Genomic DNA, 17,930 nt, shown 5'->3' on the forward strand with positions numbered 1-17,930 from the left:
TACACACTGAACAAACAGGCACCAATGCTTCAGTGTAGTTATTTTTACATGATTCATGGCTTAGTTTTTCTATTATAATTACCGCATGTAGAGATTGCATGACAGTCACAATGTTTACCTTCTTTACTTTGCGCCATTGAATCTTTGGGTCCTGTGGGTAGCATGGGATGCTCACTATCCAAATGGTCCAATTTGATTCCAAACTCTATGCACTTTTAACAAAGCCTCCACGTAGCTGCCTTTGTAAGAATGTAGTGATAAGTTATGCATCACTTATATTATTTTTTCACATGCATCTAACCTGCCAGTCGGGTAGGCCAGGGGGCTGTTCTGAATAATATACTTGGAGCTACTTTGTCTCTGCTGTTGTGTCGGATAAATGTGTTGGAGAAATGTGATGTTTCCTTGTTTATAGCAGCATTTATGGGACTGGCTACTGATTAAGGATATAAATTTTTTCTCTTTGAACCTACAGTAAATTTGCCTTATTTCGGCACCTTTTCTTTAAAAAATTCAGAGAACTGCAACCAGGCCCCCCATTTAGTAGACAAGTGCGTAAGTAAGTTGCATTTAACTGTCTCTAATTCGGGCATTCGTGGGCTCGCTCCGAGTAATTTGGACGGGCAGTCGTATCAAAGTGTGGTTCGAAAAATCAACAATCACTGAAGTAACATCCCCATACATCAACTGCAATGCTCGCTTCACTCTTGTAGTACACTGTTCCATATATATATAGAGCACCCCGCAGGGGCGCCTGTTAAAGCAGGTGTTTGTGTGTTTTGTGCGACACCACGGACCCCGAGCACCCACGCTTAGCCGTGCGTGCCATCGTCGTGTCCGGGGAAAAGGGGATCCTGGTGGTTGAGCCGATGCCAAGTGTTTGGACCTTTAAGGCCCCTCGGCGGAGGCAACACACCACTTTGGCCCACGCTTCCATAGACGGCACCTTCGGGCTGACCCACCCGGGGGAAATCGGCAGTCGCCTTTCCCTATACTCCCCTCCATCTTTCACTTTCCTGTCTTCTTTCTCAGAACTTTCCTGCCTTCTCCTCCCTTCTCGCTTTTTCTTTTTTCCTGACGGCGAGGATTAACCTTGGTGGCTAACCACCCTGCGTTATGCCGTATTTGGTTATAGTCAGAGTGTACAGCTGACGTGGCCAGGACTCTTTGTACAAGCTCTTTTCCCGTCCCCTTGTGTGGCTCCATGGTGGGTGGCTGCCACTTTGGCCGAAAAATATCAAATTTTATGGCTGCTTCTCTTTCTGGAACTCATCGCCCTCTCAAAAGAGGGCGGACCGATGTAACCCATGAATTTTTCCAAAAAAACGAAGAAGTTTTCCCACAGTACTATGTGATACATAGGAAAGAAGAGCAAAAATCAGCGAGAATTATCTCCCCATTCATAATTGAGAAATCACTGACAAGTGCACTAGGTGCAGGTTACAGGGTGAAAAAACTGGCAAGTGGAGACCTACTTCTAGAATTGAAAGACTACGGGCAATACTCGAAACTGTCCAACATTGAGTCTATCGGGGACATACCTGTCTCGATCACTGCTCATCGATCACTGAACACTGTCCGAGGTGTGATTTCGGAAAATGATTTGATACACTTGACAGAAAAAAACAGTTAGAAGGACTTGCTGATCAGAATGTTGTAAATGTCCAGAGGATTAAGATAAGAAAAGAAAACAAAGAAATCCCGACGAACCACATTGTCCCTACATTTGCTTCCAGTGCTCTCCCTGACACCATTGAAGTAGGCTACCTGAAGATAAGTGTTAGACATTATATACCGAATCCTAGAGGATGCTTCAACTGCCAGAAATTTGGCCACGGCTTCAAGACTTGCCGCGGTCGCCGAACTTGTGCGAAATGCGCTTCAAAAGAACACTCAACTGACGAGTGCACCGAAACCACATTGCAGTGTGCTAACTGTGAAGGAGAACACCCTGCTTATTCAAGGCCTTGCCCCACGTGAAAAACTGAAAACAAAGTAATCACTATCAAAACAAAAGAAAACTTGTCATATAAAGAAGCGCGACAAAAACTGGCTACTACTCCTGCTTTTCAGTTCACTGCAAAACCAAGTTATTCTGGTATGGCACAACGTTGCGGGGTGCCACACCAGCATTTAGCACCTGCCCAGGCCACTCAGAGTGAGCCTCGGGTAGGGCTACCCGCGCCCCAGGAGGAAGTGGCTCATGCTGCTCCCCCACCTCCATCTCAAAAGAAGGCTATGCAGCCCTCCGGGTTGACAAGCCTGAAGGTCTCTCCTGATGAGGCGAGGCCTAACACGAAAGAACACTTATCTGGGGCGCGCTCCTCCGCTGCCTCTGAAGATGAGGCAATGGACACGAGCCCCGGTAGGGCTGTGCCTTCGACGTCAGACAGACGGCGGCACAGCTTAGACCGCCAAAAAAAAAGACAGGCCCCGAGTCGTTGGGCCAGAAAAAAACTACGCTATTTTTCACATTTTTCATAGTATAAGATGGCGTGTATAATACATTGAAATTGTAGAGGACTACAAAATAACTACAGTGGCATAAAGGATATCCTGGCTACATTCTCCCCATTGGCTTTATGTCTTCAGGAAATCAATTTAGGTCCTCAGAACAAAAAGTTTCTTAAGAATTATAAAATCATCCGCCGGGATCGGGAGCTGTCCAGCAGACTCTCGGGTGCTGTAGCCATCGTCGTGAAAACTGGAGTCGCTGCTCAGGAGCTGACGCTTAACACCAGACTTGAAGCGGTAGCAGCCACATTATTAACACATAAAACCATCACAATATGTTCAGTATACCTCCAACCACACCTCAAGATAACACTAGATGATTTAGAAGACCTTTTACAATAGCTTCCCGAGCCATACCTTTTAGTTGGTGATTTTAATGCTCATTCGTGTCTTTGGGGCATTGAGCAAACAGATACTCGTGGTCAGCTTATAGAAGATTTTATTTTATGCAGCAACGTGTATCTCCTAAACTCTGGCAATCCAACATACTACTCCCCAGCCACAGGCAAAGCGAGTTGTTTAAATCTGTCTTTTAGTTCACCGCCTATTTTCATTGATTTTAAATGGGAAGTTTTAAATAATCCGTACGGAAGCGACCATCTTCCTGTCATGATCAGCTTATCATCCTCACCATCAGTCATCCCGACAAAACCCAGGCGGTGGAAACTACGTTTAGCTGACTGGTCTTTGTTCAGACAAGAAGGCAGTCTAAATCAAATAGCTTTAGAGATAAGTGATATAGAGAAAATGAATGAAATGTTTACAGCATGCATTCTTGCGGCAGCACGTCTATCTATTCCCCAATCCACAGGAGTAGTGCACCAAAACCAAAAAGTCTGGTGGACACAGGACTGTAAAGATGCCAAAAGAGAACAAAATAAAACCTGGGGTATTTTTCGGAGATACCCAACCCATGAAAATCTGACAGTTTTTAAAAAGGCAAGAGCTAAAGCTCGATATATTCGTCGTAATGCCGAAAAAAAAAATCATGGCAGAAGTATGTCACATCTATAAACAGCTCCACAAGATCAAAAAAAAATGTGGGAACAAATTCATAAACTAAATGGCGGCGTCTCCCCATTCACAATTCCAATCCTCACAGCTCCTAATACACAGACAAGCATCGAAGAACAAGCTAATATATTAGGGGAGCATTTCCACAAAATTTCGAGTTCTGCACACTATACAGAAACATTCTTAAAGTACAAGGACAGGGTTGAAAAATATAGGCTTCCTACGAGGGGCAGCACGAACACACCATACAATAGGTTGATTACGCTGCAAGAACTGAAGGACGTTCTCGCTTGCGGTAAAAAAACTGCACCTGGTCCTGATGAGATTCATTATGAGATGCTCGCCCATCAATCAGAAGCGTCTGTAGAAGCGCTTCTGAAGGTTTTCAACAAAATCTGGGTACTAGCTAAAATACCGGAGCCTTGGAGAAGAGCCATAATTGTGCCGTTCCTAAAACCCGGCAAGCCGCCGACCTGTCCTGGGAGTTACAGGCCCATAGCCCTAACTAGTTGTTTAGCAAACTCTTTTGAAAGTATTTTAAATGCTAGATTAACCTTTATTTTAGAATCATGTAAACTTCTTAATATTCATCAGTGCGGTTTTAAGAAAGGATGGTAAACTACAGACCACCTAGTGCGCCTCGACAACACTGTCCGCGAGGCGTTTATACATAGAAAGTATTGTGTCGCTGTTTTCTTCGATCTAAAAAAGGCATATGAGACAACTTAGAGATTCGGCATCCTATGTGATCTAGCAGCTTTGGGCATCCGTGGTCGAATGCTTAGTGTTTTAAAAGACTTTCTTTCACATCGTTCATTCCAAGTGCGCCTCGGTACCACCTTGTCAAGAAGCTTCATTCGGGAGAATCGGGCACCTCAGGGGTGCATTTTAAGCACAACGCTTTTTGTTGTAAAAATCAATTCCATTACCAATGAAATCCCAAATTCCATTATGTGTTCACTCTACGTAGATGACCTCCAGATAGCCTACACCTCTTCCAATATATCAACATGTGAGAGACAAATACAAATAACAATAAATAAACTAGTGGCATGGGCCGACACAAATGGGTTTCAGTTTTCTCCACAGAAGACGGTGGCAGTTATGTTTTCACTCAAACGGTGTATTCAGAACAACCCTGTCTTGCACTTAAATAGAACCGAATTACCAGTAAAAAAAGGAGCACAAATTCCTAGGCATTACTTTCGATAAAAAACTCACATTTCTACCTCACATAAACGGACTAAAAAAGAAATCCTCAAAATCTCTTAACATACTGAAAGTTCTTTCGCGGAAACATTGGTGTTCCGACAGGGCATGTCTTTTACATGTATACCGTTCTGTTGTACGCTCCCGCGTGGACCATGGGAATGTAGTGTACGGTTCAGCTAGGCTTTCATATCTAAAAAAACTGGACCTGGTACATAACTTAGGCCTGCGCCTTGCATGCGGTGCATACAGAACATCCCCTATAAGCAGCCTGTATGTAGAAACAAATGAGCCTTCACTGGAAGACAGACACATGTGCTTACATTCTAAGAATAAGGTCACAGAAAAAAGACCTCTGTTATCCAGTTGTCACAACTTGCCCCTCTCGATTAATTTTCACAGATAAACCAAAAGCAACAAGGCCACTGATCATGCGATTCGAAGGCATGTGCAGTGAGCTGCAGATCCTGAACACCTTGCCTGATGTCGCAGAAAACAACAGCCCTCTACCTCCATGGTACAGTCTTCCTGCAATCTGAGACCTCACTCTCACACAGTTTCGAAAAACTAAAACCCCACAAGAGCACATTATTCAGGAATTCCTAAATTTGCAGGAAAAATACAAAAACTTCACAGGCTTTTATACCGATGGATCTAAAACTCCTGTGTACACTGGAAGTGCAGTTGTGCGAGGAGATTCTGTGGGAATCATAAGACTTCCACACTGTGCGTCTATTTGCAGTGCTGAATCCCATGCCTTTTCTGTTGCCGCGGAGAAAATATTAAAAGAGAATGTCATAAACAGCATTATATTTACAGACTCCCTAAGTGTTCTCACAGCTCTAAATTCCAAAAATGCAGCCGCTCCTTTACTCGACAACATAATACACAATATAACAACAGCCGTAGCTCGAGGATACAACGTAAAATTCCGCTGAGTCCCGAGTCACGTGGACATTAAAGGCAATGAGAGAGCAGACACTTGTGCTGCTAAAGCCCGCGACCAGCAAATAAAGAGTATAAGCATACCTTACAAAGACTGTTCGAAACTTGTACATCTCAAATTAAAAGAAAAATGGCAGTCTGCCTGGGACAGTGAAGTGGGAAATAAACTACACTTAGCCCATTTTGGGAGAATGGATGTCCATCAGGAGCGTTTTATGGAAGTAATCTTATGCCGTCTCCGCATTGGACACACGCACCTGACACAAAATGTTTTGTTAAAAAAAGAAGAGAAACCACAATGCGAAAAATGCGGAGAGGAACTAACTATTGACCACATTTTATTCACATCCGCAAGTCTTGAAAGGATAAGAAAAACATTTTTTGCAAAATTTTACAAAGAATACATTCCTTTTCACCGTAAACTGATTTTAGAAGGTGATGGACTTGTTGATGTATCTTGTGTTTTCAGTTTCATAAGGGAATCAAATGTTTTACACAAACTGTCGAAGAAAATGAAACATACTTCACTAAGAGAAACTGAAACCTTGTGCTAGGCACATCATGGTGTTGGCAGCTTAAGCGCCATTAAATCTAACACAACCCGTTTTTAAAAGGAGACTTTTTAAACAAATTAGTTTTTAACACACTCATTTTCCCATTTCTTGCAAAACAAAATTTTCACCTTGCTCGTGGCGCATGATAGCCTTAGTTGCTTATGCGCAAAAAAACCCCAACACACCAACCTATATCGTGCAATTGCAGTTTCTGTTATGCTTGCCTTAAGAACACACATCCCACAGCTACAGTAGGAAGCCCGTATTGGCCAACCGCACCATTTGTGACACTGCTTGCCACTTAACTGTTCCTAATCTCTTGTATTGTTGCCAGGCTTAAAAAAAGGTTCTATATTTGTAGGATTCACTGCCATACCACTTTCATCATGATTAGGCCGATTACACTGCAAGCTAGATATGCTTAATTTTATTGCACTGCATGCTTCACTGCAATGCATCATGCAATGCGTGGGGATGCATCTTCTGGATATGGGGTTGTCGTCTGAGGAGGCGGCACTGATACTGAGTTTCACTGGAAAAGGGCTAGCAGAGGCCTTTTCGAATTTGAAGCACTTCTTGAGTGTGGCCAACAGTGTGCACAGAAAAGGTACTTGACAAAAAGCATTCTCAACCGCCGGCAACCATCCCCATGTGACACATGAAATTGCTGATTTAAACAATTTTGTGCACTACTTTAAGGCACATTCGACAATTTTCGCTATTGTCAAAGTATCTTCTTAGTCCATTAAGGCCTAATGAACAAGTTTCATTATATACTCCATTTCCGATGCCATTTTGTTGCCTTTGCATAATTATTTATAAAAGTGCATTATATGATTTTTAACTCTACATTAGAGATGCTGGTTCTGTGCTACATACTTCAGCGGGAAATAGCAGGATTTGCAGTGATACTGTTATCACCATCACATTTTTAAATTACACACAGCAGAAAACAGCACGTCTTAAGGATTTGTACCTGCTCATTTTGCGTGCGATGCCTCGACCCGTATTAACTTTAGGGTGAAATTTAAGGCTTGCATTTTCACAAATAATCAGGGTCTTGCATTGAGTCAAGAAAGTAGAAGTTTTGTACTTTCGCATGCGCAATACTATCACATTACAGCACTAACAAAGCTCATAAAAAAAAGTGAAACGTATGCGTCCTTGTCATTTTCTTTCCTGTGTGTTCCTTGGCATAGACTAAAAATGTTATATTGTCTGACTAACCAGTTGATATTATAACGCAAAACCTATTTTAAACAACCAGTGTCACGAAAATAATATTGTTTTAACCAATAATTTTTATACCTGGGCGAATACAAAACAAAGAAGAAAACGAGGAACTTGAGAAATTTTATTGAGGAAATAGCTTATACATTTACATATTTGCAAGCAAAAACATGTAATCAATCAGCTCAAATTTAAATTCACTTCTTCACGCCAATATTGTTGACAATACTCTACAGGGCGTTCAACTACTGCACAGAGCTGAAAGAATTTTCGCACAAGTGGTATGTACCGCAGGGAGTTAATCATTCTTAAGACTCTGTGACGTGGCTTGGCTGGCATGGTCGCAGTGTCTGTCAGTTTTTTATTGCTAGAGTTTGCAGGCAGTGACTAAATGTAATTGTTATAACTATATTTTACTTTTACAGCATTGCTATAAGCGTATTATTTTCCCTACAACCCATGGTAATGTTGACGGTGTTTCGGGGGTCCCTTGTTACATTAAATATATTGCAAAAAGTGGTAATGATACAGGTGGCTTTATCTGTACCAATTTGTTCATTTGTCAGAGGCACATAATACGAACACGTAAATATGTTTACTTAGGTGTGCATGCTTGCTAACCACTTAAGAGTATCGTCTGCTTTCAGATCATTCATTGCCCTACATGATTACTGCCCTAATACAGCACGAGCTGGCAACCTCATGGAGAGTTGCCAAGTGCACATAAGCACACAGCAAGCATAGCCTTGTCTTCTAAGAAGTTTGCAAAGTAATGTGAAGCTTTTCACCGTTTACAAATGTAATTATATTTTTCCACTGCGTCTTGTGCACATCACGAACCCCTACCAGCAAGTGCATGCTCTGAGGCCATTACTAAATCTTGCTACATCGAGTTTCATGTAATATGTCTGCATGCACTATCGTGTGTATAGCAAGAAATTTTATAGCAACAAATAATTATGTCGTCACAAATATATGCTGGAAAAGTAGCTAAACGACATGTTTGTGCTTTTAATAAACAAATGTCATTGAAAATATATTGCAATGGGCCACAACAGGAAGTGAGTTTGTCCTAACGAAATAAGAAATGTCGAATGCATAATTACTCGCAGAATGTTGAGCAGCTGGCTTGCAATTTAATTTTATGCCACAAGGCTTGTCCAATCATTGTAGGCAAGTATACCATACCACAAGAAAAATCATACAAAACCTGGGGCTGTGAAAACCTACCACATTATGGTAGTCCGGAATTTTGCTTTTGTGTAATTGCACAAAGTCTCACATAGTTTAACATCGCAATCTGTTAGTACACACTTCTTTACACAATTACAAGGCTATTGTGATAAAAATGGAAATACTACATGTTTAACAATTCACCTCCACAGATCGTAAAATATCTCTTGCAGTTATTAAAATAACAAATTCTCAACTTAAAAACATATCTCCCATATTGAATCAATCTTGTCGTGAGGTTTGGTTTAATGGTTAACGCGTTTTGGCGAGTTGGTTCCATTTTGAATATAAGAAAATATAAAACAGCGCTAACACACAAAAACACAAAGGAAGCCGAACGATGAGATACAAGCGCTATGTCTCGCCGGTCGTCTTCATTTGTGATTGTGTGTGTTAGCACTGTTTTAAATTTTCTATAGTCGATGTTTGGTTTATTGTAGCAATGTTATTCAGGCTTATATCTACCATATCTACCACCTGGGGTTCTTAAACGTGCACTGACGTCGCACAACACACGGGCACCTTGCTTTACCCTTCCATCAAAATGGAACCATCACAGCCAGGATCTTTGGGCACTGCAGTCGAGCGCCCTAACCACTGAAATACTAAAATTAGCTTCGTGCTCAAAACAATCTCACAGTCATGTGTCTGAAATGGTTTGGTGCACGAAAATACAGTAACAAGTAGATGTCTGTGCACCATCTGTTATGTTCTATAAGCACTGCAGCTCTACACAGCTTGGCAGCAAATATTTCAGCGACCATCTCGTATAGGCTTCAAACGGTTGGCACAAGGCTGATTGAGCACATAATGAATTAACCATTTACCCAGTCGTGCGATCATGAGAGGTTACCCAGCGAAAACTTTCAAATCTGTGACTAGTATAGGCATGCTGTAGTGCATGTAATAGTACTTACAGCAGGAGAAATCTTGGCACTGCAAGGCATTGCGCACAGCAAATCCATCACCACGGTTAGGATACTTGAGTCCAGGCACTTCATCTGGCCGTTATGTGGGGTTATCCATGCTGCTCGAGTGTATCGTTGGGTTATGTTGTGGAGCACGAAGCATGTGACAATGTTGCTGCACACACTGTCCAATGCCGTGCGATGCTCAGCATACAGACAATGAAAGCGGCGTTTAAGCTGTTTTATTCTCCTGGAAAAACAAAGCAAGGTAAGTGAGCTCTCCATTGCCACTATAGAATCAGTGACGGGCACAATGCAAGTTGCTGCAATCAAAGTGAATGCATATAATGTGGAAGAATTAGGATTTCCACTCTACCCTGAAGTATTTCAAAGAAATGTGCATTTGCACTATACAAACTTGTGGTTTGTGTAACAGACTAATTTTTAATCTTATGTATTATGTGGGCATTTGTCCTTCCAAGCATCACACATTAAACAACATGTAAACATGTCTGCTGGAATATAATCTAATAAAAGGAAATATTTGGTTGCGAAATCAACACTCCGACAGCCAAAGCGAGACCTAAAATGGCAGCAGCCACACCGTGAAGAGGCGAAGCTACTGTCTCCTCATAACAAATCAGCTAGTCATGACATTTGCATTCATTTTACCCCTATGCCACGAAATGGAGCTGCCAACTGGGATCGCTCCTTTCATATGGGATGGTGATATCAGAATCAACCTGTCAGAACTGTTTGCATTCTTGTTACCACTACGACGCGCAGGCATGTCCATACGGCTTGATTGAAGCGTGACTTTAAATGTGGGCTGGTAGTTTACGCTCTCGCGTCATACCCTTAAATGATGATGTAGCACCTTACACTAATAGAGCCTGATAGGGAAATAATGTAGCAGACAAAAGAAGCTTTCGCCGTTCCTTTTGTAGTTTAACTACGGTTAACTAGAGCTAAATCAACTAATTGTTTCAGTGCATTCTTTTAAGAAACATATATCCTGCCCAAAATACAAAACAATGCTATGAACTTCAGACATGCCAAATTGCTAAGTAAATATTGATATATTCCATGTTCAATAAATATAACTTAACAGACACATACCCATAATTTCATGTTTGTTTCCCGAGAAGCCAACCCCCCTCTTAAGGTTTGAAATATGTTATTGATCTGCAGTGTTACATAACTGTTGTCTTGTGTTAGTTTTTTTTGCCGTATAAGCAGCTCAGGCAATCATGCGCTAAGAGCAAGGTATGTTTTGATTTCGTAGATAGCTTTTAAGCTCCTAAAGCTTGTTCAGGAGCTTTGCTTCTTTTAAGAAGCCAGAAACATGAGAAATTTCAACCAGTGCATTTTCTAAAAACAGGCTGGGATGAACTCATTCATTATAAAAACCTGCAAAATATGTTTGCCTTAATTTCTTAAGCTTAGTGCATGAAAACAAAATGTGATTTATTGTCAGCTCCTCTCCACATCCTACACTTAGACTTTTGTCTTCTTCCTTATAAATGAAGCAATGTGTTAAGTGCATGTGCGTCTAATGCGAATGAGACATAAAGTGATTCAATGATACATCTCTGAAGACATGAGTTCCATTACTCGATGACTGGTTTAACAAGAGATAGTTTGCTGTTTATTTCGTTTTTCCATGAAGCCTGTCTAATGTGTTCTCGATGAATATTAAAACATCTCTATGTGGTATGTTAACTTGCTGTATCTTAGCATTACGGGCTTCTACGACACACTTATCCGCTCTCTCTATTACTACATAAGCAAACAAATCCTACATCAAAGTTTATTTCTTTCAGCATACATTGTCCGCCTAACAACGCTTGCAACTGTACCAAGCTGTGCGAATGAAATGAGACACGAAAAACTGATCAGCGTCTGGGAGACCATGCAATCCCATATTTACAATGTGTTGTGTACCGACCTTTTAAACACTACCCTGGTGGTGCCGGGAGTAGCATTGTAGCGCCGTTTACTGGGCGGGTCCGTATTCCTAAAGGGCGTCATGAGCCACGGCATTAATTGGTAGCCGCTGACTCCCAGCAGGATGCCTGTGTACATGCCCGACTCGAACCGCTCAGCGAGACTGCAGTTGGTGAGCACTCCCGAGTCGTGGGTGCCACCGGGCCACTTCGCAACCACTTCGAGGATGCTGCCCTTGCTGTCTACGACGAGCTGCACGTTGATGGCATGGTAAAAATGGCGATTTATGTATGCCTCCTTGTGAAGCTCAGGTGCCTGGAGCCTGACATGAGTGCAATCGATAGCGCCCATGATGTCGGGGACCCTCCAACAGCACAAAGGTCAGTCATGCAGCCCGGCACCTCATCCTGTGATGGCCATCTGTAAAGCAAGAAGCCTGTTTCACTTCTTGTGTAATATTCATCAGTCATACTGCAGACAAGAACGTGAAGGCACGAACACGTAATCAAATTCCGCACTTATGCTTCAGTGCACACATTTTATTGTTCAAGAGCATGTATGGCGCAAAAGCCGTCTAGTGCGCAAGCGGTATTGAGAACCTGACTTACTTAACCACTGTATTCGATCAAGACATTATAACCATATTCAACGGTAGAAATAAAGCGGTAACCGCATGAGGCGACAATGCCTGGTGATGCGTCGCGCGACGACACCAATGTCTGTCGTTGCCGCTGGTGGACAACGCACGGGGCCATGGAGCGACGGGATTCGGCGACAGAGACACGCGTTTTCAACGTTGGTTCGTTACCGCCGCCTTGTAGTTCGGTCGACGGATGTATAGTTACGTTGTGTACCGTTTTTAACTCTTAACAGCATGACGTACGATAAAATCCTGACGAAATGTTTTGTAATGAATAGTGTTAAAAAAGGTCACAGCGCAGCGGTGCTTCACTACAGTGTGATATAGGCTTGCATTGCAAACAGTGACTTTCTTAGCTCCTTTCTTGTTTTTTTACTACCCTGCCAAAATTTTACGAAATGGTCTCGATGCGGTTATATATGCACGGACAAGGCGAAGTGAGCGTTTGAAGGTGCTTCGCTTAAACCGGACTAGAAAGACAAGCTTCGCTCACAAAAAAAAAAAGGCTAGAACGGAGCTTGAATGCCCTAAAGCCTTCTGCCATTGGCTGCCTCGCGCGCTGCTCCAGGGCGACGCGCGAATTTTTCTAAAACTCCGGAACCTGAGCGACAGCGACGAGCGGCAATGATTTGGAATCTATAAACGTTGGCATTGGCGGGCCTCAGCCTACCGCGCGACGTTACTTGTCGACCATGCTCTTAGCGCTTTAACATTCCTCAAAATATTGCTTCGTGTTGAAGAACGTACGCTGTGGGACATTTTCATCACATTACGATTTAAAACACTTTCTTCTATATATTCCTGCTTGTCTCTACTTGCCTAGGTATATCACAACAAGCAAAGGGGGATGAAATCACAGATGGCTCTTACCGTTCCCAGGCTGCGGCATTCCTTTTCAGTGCCAGGGCGACTCTACTCACTGCCCGGCTTGCCATCGACTCGTGCACGCCGATCGTGTGTCCAGCCGCTATAAGGAAGCCGCCGGTAGCAAAGAATCGTAACGCAAGAAGCAAACTGGCACTGTGCGGATAGTGCATGGTTGCGATCAGTCGGGAGAGCAATGTCAGCATGCAGCATCTCAGTTAAGTAAGCAATGCCGGCCCGACCGATGCGGAATCGTCGCTGCAGATTCTGCTTGATATAAATGTCCAAGGGGTTGGTTTTGTCCCTGAAAACACGCCTACGACACAGAGCTTCGCAAGGAGCAGCAGGCGATATTGACGCTCCGCAGGCATTCTTCGGCGTGAAAACCTTAACCGAAGCCAGAAAACACCGAGCCGGTTTTGGAAAGCACACAGAGCACACCACCGATACTACGCTGACCACGACGAAGGGAAGCATACCATACATACACCCAGTGACCATCTCTATAGTTCCACGGCCCCCTCCAAAACACGGCGACGGCCTTTAGGTCAGTTTCAGTGATTTTGAAAAGCTCCCGAGGCGGCACTCGCATCCTTGACTGAGTAAACGTCGCATGAGAAGTGCGCTACGCAATCAACGCAGTTACAAAAAAAAGTTTAAAAGCGTATGTAGCAGTTCAGCTAGCCAAGCCGTTAATTATATGGCGTTGTCACCTCACGGTGAAGCCTTGCGGCAAATTGCTGCCACTGCCAAACTCTTTCATAGCTTTCGGCCAGGTGTTCTATTCTGGTCTGTAGAGGTTGGTTCTAGCTTTCTCTAAAGTACTTATGGCTTTAGTCGCTTGCACGAGACGTTTAGTGCACGTTTAGGACAGCGGTGATTGTGAAGTCTGCAGTTAAGACGGACCTTAAAACAGCGCACAGGCAGTCAACCAAGGTCTTTAACAAGATTCAACATGGCTGCCAAGCGACTGCTACAAGGTTGATGACTGGGCACGTTGGTATGGGTTCGTACTTAACCAGCCAAAAGACGTGACACAGCAAAGAAGAGGACAGGACAAGGCTGGACTATCAACTGAATGTTTATTGATCAGAAGAAAACAACGAAGACTCCTTTCGAAAAGCTCGCGCACAACCCAACCGATGGACTGGCAGGAAATTGGGAAGAAGATGAAGAAGAAAATTCAAAGCAAATTCAAAGTCAAGGCCTAACTAACGACTGTTCTAATAAATCAAATTCCTTAAAATGAAGGCTAACCGACGCCTTAGCCACACATTTGTCCTCGGCTTTAGCAATGTAAAATGCCTGAACCAACTCTCTGCAGAGTTGATTACCATTCCTGTAAACTACACCCGTATATTGAAGTCAGGCGCACAAAGGGACGGGTGATGCTCCGACTTACACTCTCGGGATTGTACATGTAGCGCAAGATTAGAACTCGCCTTCCCTCCCAGAGAATTAGCGTGCTCCATCAGGCGCACATTTAGACATCTGTCTGTCTGCCCGTAGTAGCACCGGCCACAATTCAGCGGTACGCGGTAGACCACATTCTTTCTGCAGGTGGTGAACTTTTTCTTATGTGACACTGCGCAACGAAAACTATCACGAGCTACACTGTCGAGCCCCTTTCTAACTCTAGCGCACAAGCCTCCTATCTTCTTTCTCGCTGTAAATACAACGTCAACGTCGTACCTTGCCGCAGTTTCTTAAGTCGGTGAGAAACGCCGTGGAGGTAAGGTATGGCAGCCACATTACCGCGTCGCCACGCCAACATTACCTTGCACCGTTTTACTCTTCCTCGATCGTGTAAAAACACGTTCTGACAGACGAGCGAGATGGAACGTTGGAAAACCTGCCGCCAGCAACTTCGAAATTTGTTGTGAAAAAGCATCTTCGACACGGTGATGGCAAGATTTACGTAGTGCGGACGTGATGCATGCGACCCCACAGGTCCAAATCCAGAAACTATATATGGTGATCTTTAGGAAACTCATACGTAAAAAGACAGACCCTGACCTTGCTCTTTGAACATTCGTAACACATCTTGCGCCAAACTATCGAAACCATCCTTATCCAAGAAAATAAAGTAGTCATCAGCGTAGCGAAACGCTACTATACCTATGGCATCCAAATCTGGCTTCAATGCGGTGTCAACTTTAGACAGAAAAATGTCGCTGAGCACAGGAGCGACCTGCGACCCAATGCATACCCCTGACTTCTGGATGTACGTGCTGCCTTGCCAACAGACCAAAGTGGAACTAAGGTAAAAGGATAACAGCTTCAAGAAACTAGCAACTGATATACCGCACGCATTAATGAATGCCAGTTCATCATTATCAACAGTGATGCAGTCTTGCACACACCTTAGAAGTCCGTCCTGCGGCAAAGAATAATATAAGTCCTCCACATCAATGCTTATTGCAGAGCACCTACCCGGATTTCTGTCCAATAAAAATTCTAGCACCTTAGAAGAACTCGGAATCAAAAATGGGTCCTTAACTTTTAACATCTTTAGATGTTTCTTCAAAAATCCCGAAATCTCGTACTGCCATGTTCGACGTTCCGAAACAATGGTCCTGAAAGGTATGTCCGTCTTGTGCGTCTTCGCCGAGAAAACATCCAAGTTGGCGTCGGTAGCTGCCTTCACCCTCGAACTTAAAGCCTTCAGGTTGTGATCGTCTAACCAAGCGATAGCTTGCTTCCTGTAAGACGATGACTTCGCTTTCACCTTCTTAAAATTCTTGGCAATCGCGGCCAAGGCTTTTTCAGAGGAACAGCTGTCAGGTACAACGACAAAGAAGCCTTCCTTATCAGATACCATTAGACGCAATCGGTTGTCAACCAGGTAGTCATATACTGGTTTCAGACTGTACCGTGGCCTCTGCTTACAATTCCGTGCCGCTATTACGTCCGTGGCTTCACTCAAAAACCCACTCTTCTCATCTTCCGAAACAAGACGAGCAATATTTCGAGACACCGCCAGAAGATCAACTGGACTTACATCTGGCTGCAGGAAAAAATTTGGCCCACGCTCCAAGATCCGCCTGTGCCTTACATTCAACTCTTTGTCTCCCAGGACTAGCAGTTTACCCTGTACATTTGCGCGCCCCTTCCGAGAAGGCAACGTGAGGCGCACAGTCTTCCACATGAACTCCGTTAGTCCATCAAGTCTTGCTCCAGTCAGCTAGCTGACCTCCGCAACGAGTATCCCCGCTGCCAACACAGTGGACACGTAGCATTTCTCTGTAGAGACGGGCTTGTCTCCACCATTCCGCCGCCAAGATGCGACATATCCTGCTCGAATGGCCCGGAGAAGGCTGCAACCTACCACACAAGGACTGCACATCAGGAGGGCATCTTCGGTGCTTGGCATACCATGACGCTGTCCGGGCTCGACAGCTACGGAGTACTATCAAAGCCGCTAACATTAGCGGCTTGTGCACGTTGAAAGTAACACATGTAAAAGAGCCCAGTGAACTAGTAATGAAATTCAGCAAGGTTGATGACTGGGCACGTTGATATGGGTTCATACTTAACCAGCCAAAAGACGTGACACAGCAAAGAGGAGGACAGGACAAGGCTGGACTATCAACTGAATGTTTATTGATCAGAAGAAAACAACGAAGACTCCTTTCGAAAAGCTCGCGCACAACCAAACCGGTGGAATGGCAGGAAATTGGGAAGAAGATGAAGAAGAAAATTCAAAGCCAATTCAAAGTCAAGGCCTAACTAACGATTGTTCTAATAGATCAAATTCCTTACAATGAAGGCTAACCGACGCCTTAGCCACACATTTGTCCTCGGCTTTAGCAATGTAAAATGCTTCAACCAACTCTCTGCAGAGTTGATCACCATTCCTGTAAACTACACCCGTATTATTGAAGTGGTAGTCTTCTCGGGATCAGGAAGAACGCCCTGTTCACTGACAACATGGCCGAGAAAGCATAGTTCCTTGAAAGCAAAGTGGCATTTCTCAGGCTTGATCGTTTGTTGCGCGCCTTTGAGTGCTTGAAGCACGATGCGCAACCGGTCCAAGTGTTGCTCGAAAGTAGGCGAGAAAATAACGACATCATCTAAGTACACCAAGCACGACGGCCCCTTCAGACCTGATAAAACCGTGTCCATCATACGTTGTAACGCGGCCGGTGCAGAGCAAAGACCAAACGGAAGCACCTTAATCTCGTATAGGCCGTCGGGTGTCACAAATGCAGTCTTCTCGCGGTCTCTCTGATCCACCTCGATTTGCCAGTATCTGCTTTTGAGGTCTAATGAGGAGAAGTATCTGGCGTCGCGTGGTCGGTCGAGGGCATCATCAATCCTGGGCAGCGGATAGACGTCCTTATTAGTCACGTTATTTAACTTTCGGTAATCGACACAGAATCTCAAGGTGCCATCTTTCTTTGTGACAAGGACCACTGGCGACGCCCATGTGCTCGTCGAAGGCTGGATCACGTCGTCCGCAAGCATTTCATTCACTTGCGTTTGAATGGCGTCACGTTCCTTAGGAGAAACCCTGTGCGGGCACTGGCATACCGGTAACGTGGTCTCATTGGGGATGATGCGGTGCTTGGCGACAGGAGTACGACCGACCTTAGAGCCTGTGGCGAAGTAGTCTGCGAAATCGCTCAGAAGAGCCGAGAGAAGATTCCTCTCATCGGGCCTCAAGTCGGGGTTAATTTTAGCGTTTTGCAGAGCATGACAAGGTGCGGCCTCTTTAGGGTTCGCTCCGGTGGTGCATAAATGAGGTAAGGCAGTAACATCGTGAAGGTCGGCAACAGCCGTGTCCTTGGCGAGATGCCGCATCTCCTTAGCAAAATTTGTCAGGAGGACAGTAGCACAACTGTTCTGGAGTTGTACGAGTCCTCGAGCAAC

Source organism: Amblyomma maculatum, chromosome 10 (genome assembly GCF_055883805.1).
Source record: "Amblyomma maculatum isolate TAMU_Amacu chromosome 10, ASM5588380v1, whole genome shotgun sequence".
NCBI lineage: Eukaryota > Metazoa > Arthropoda > Arachnida > Ixodida > Ixodidae > Amblyomma > Amblyomma maculatum.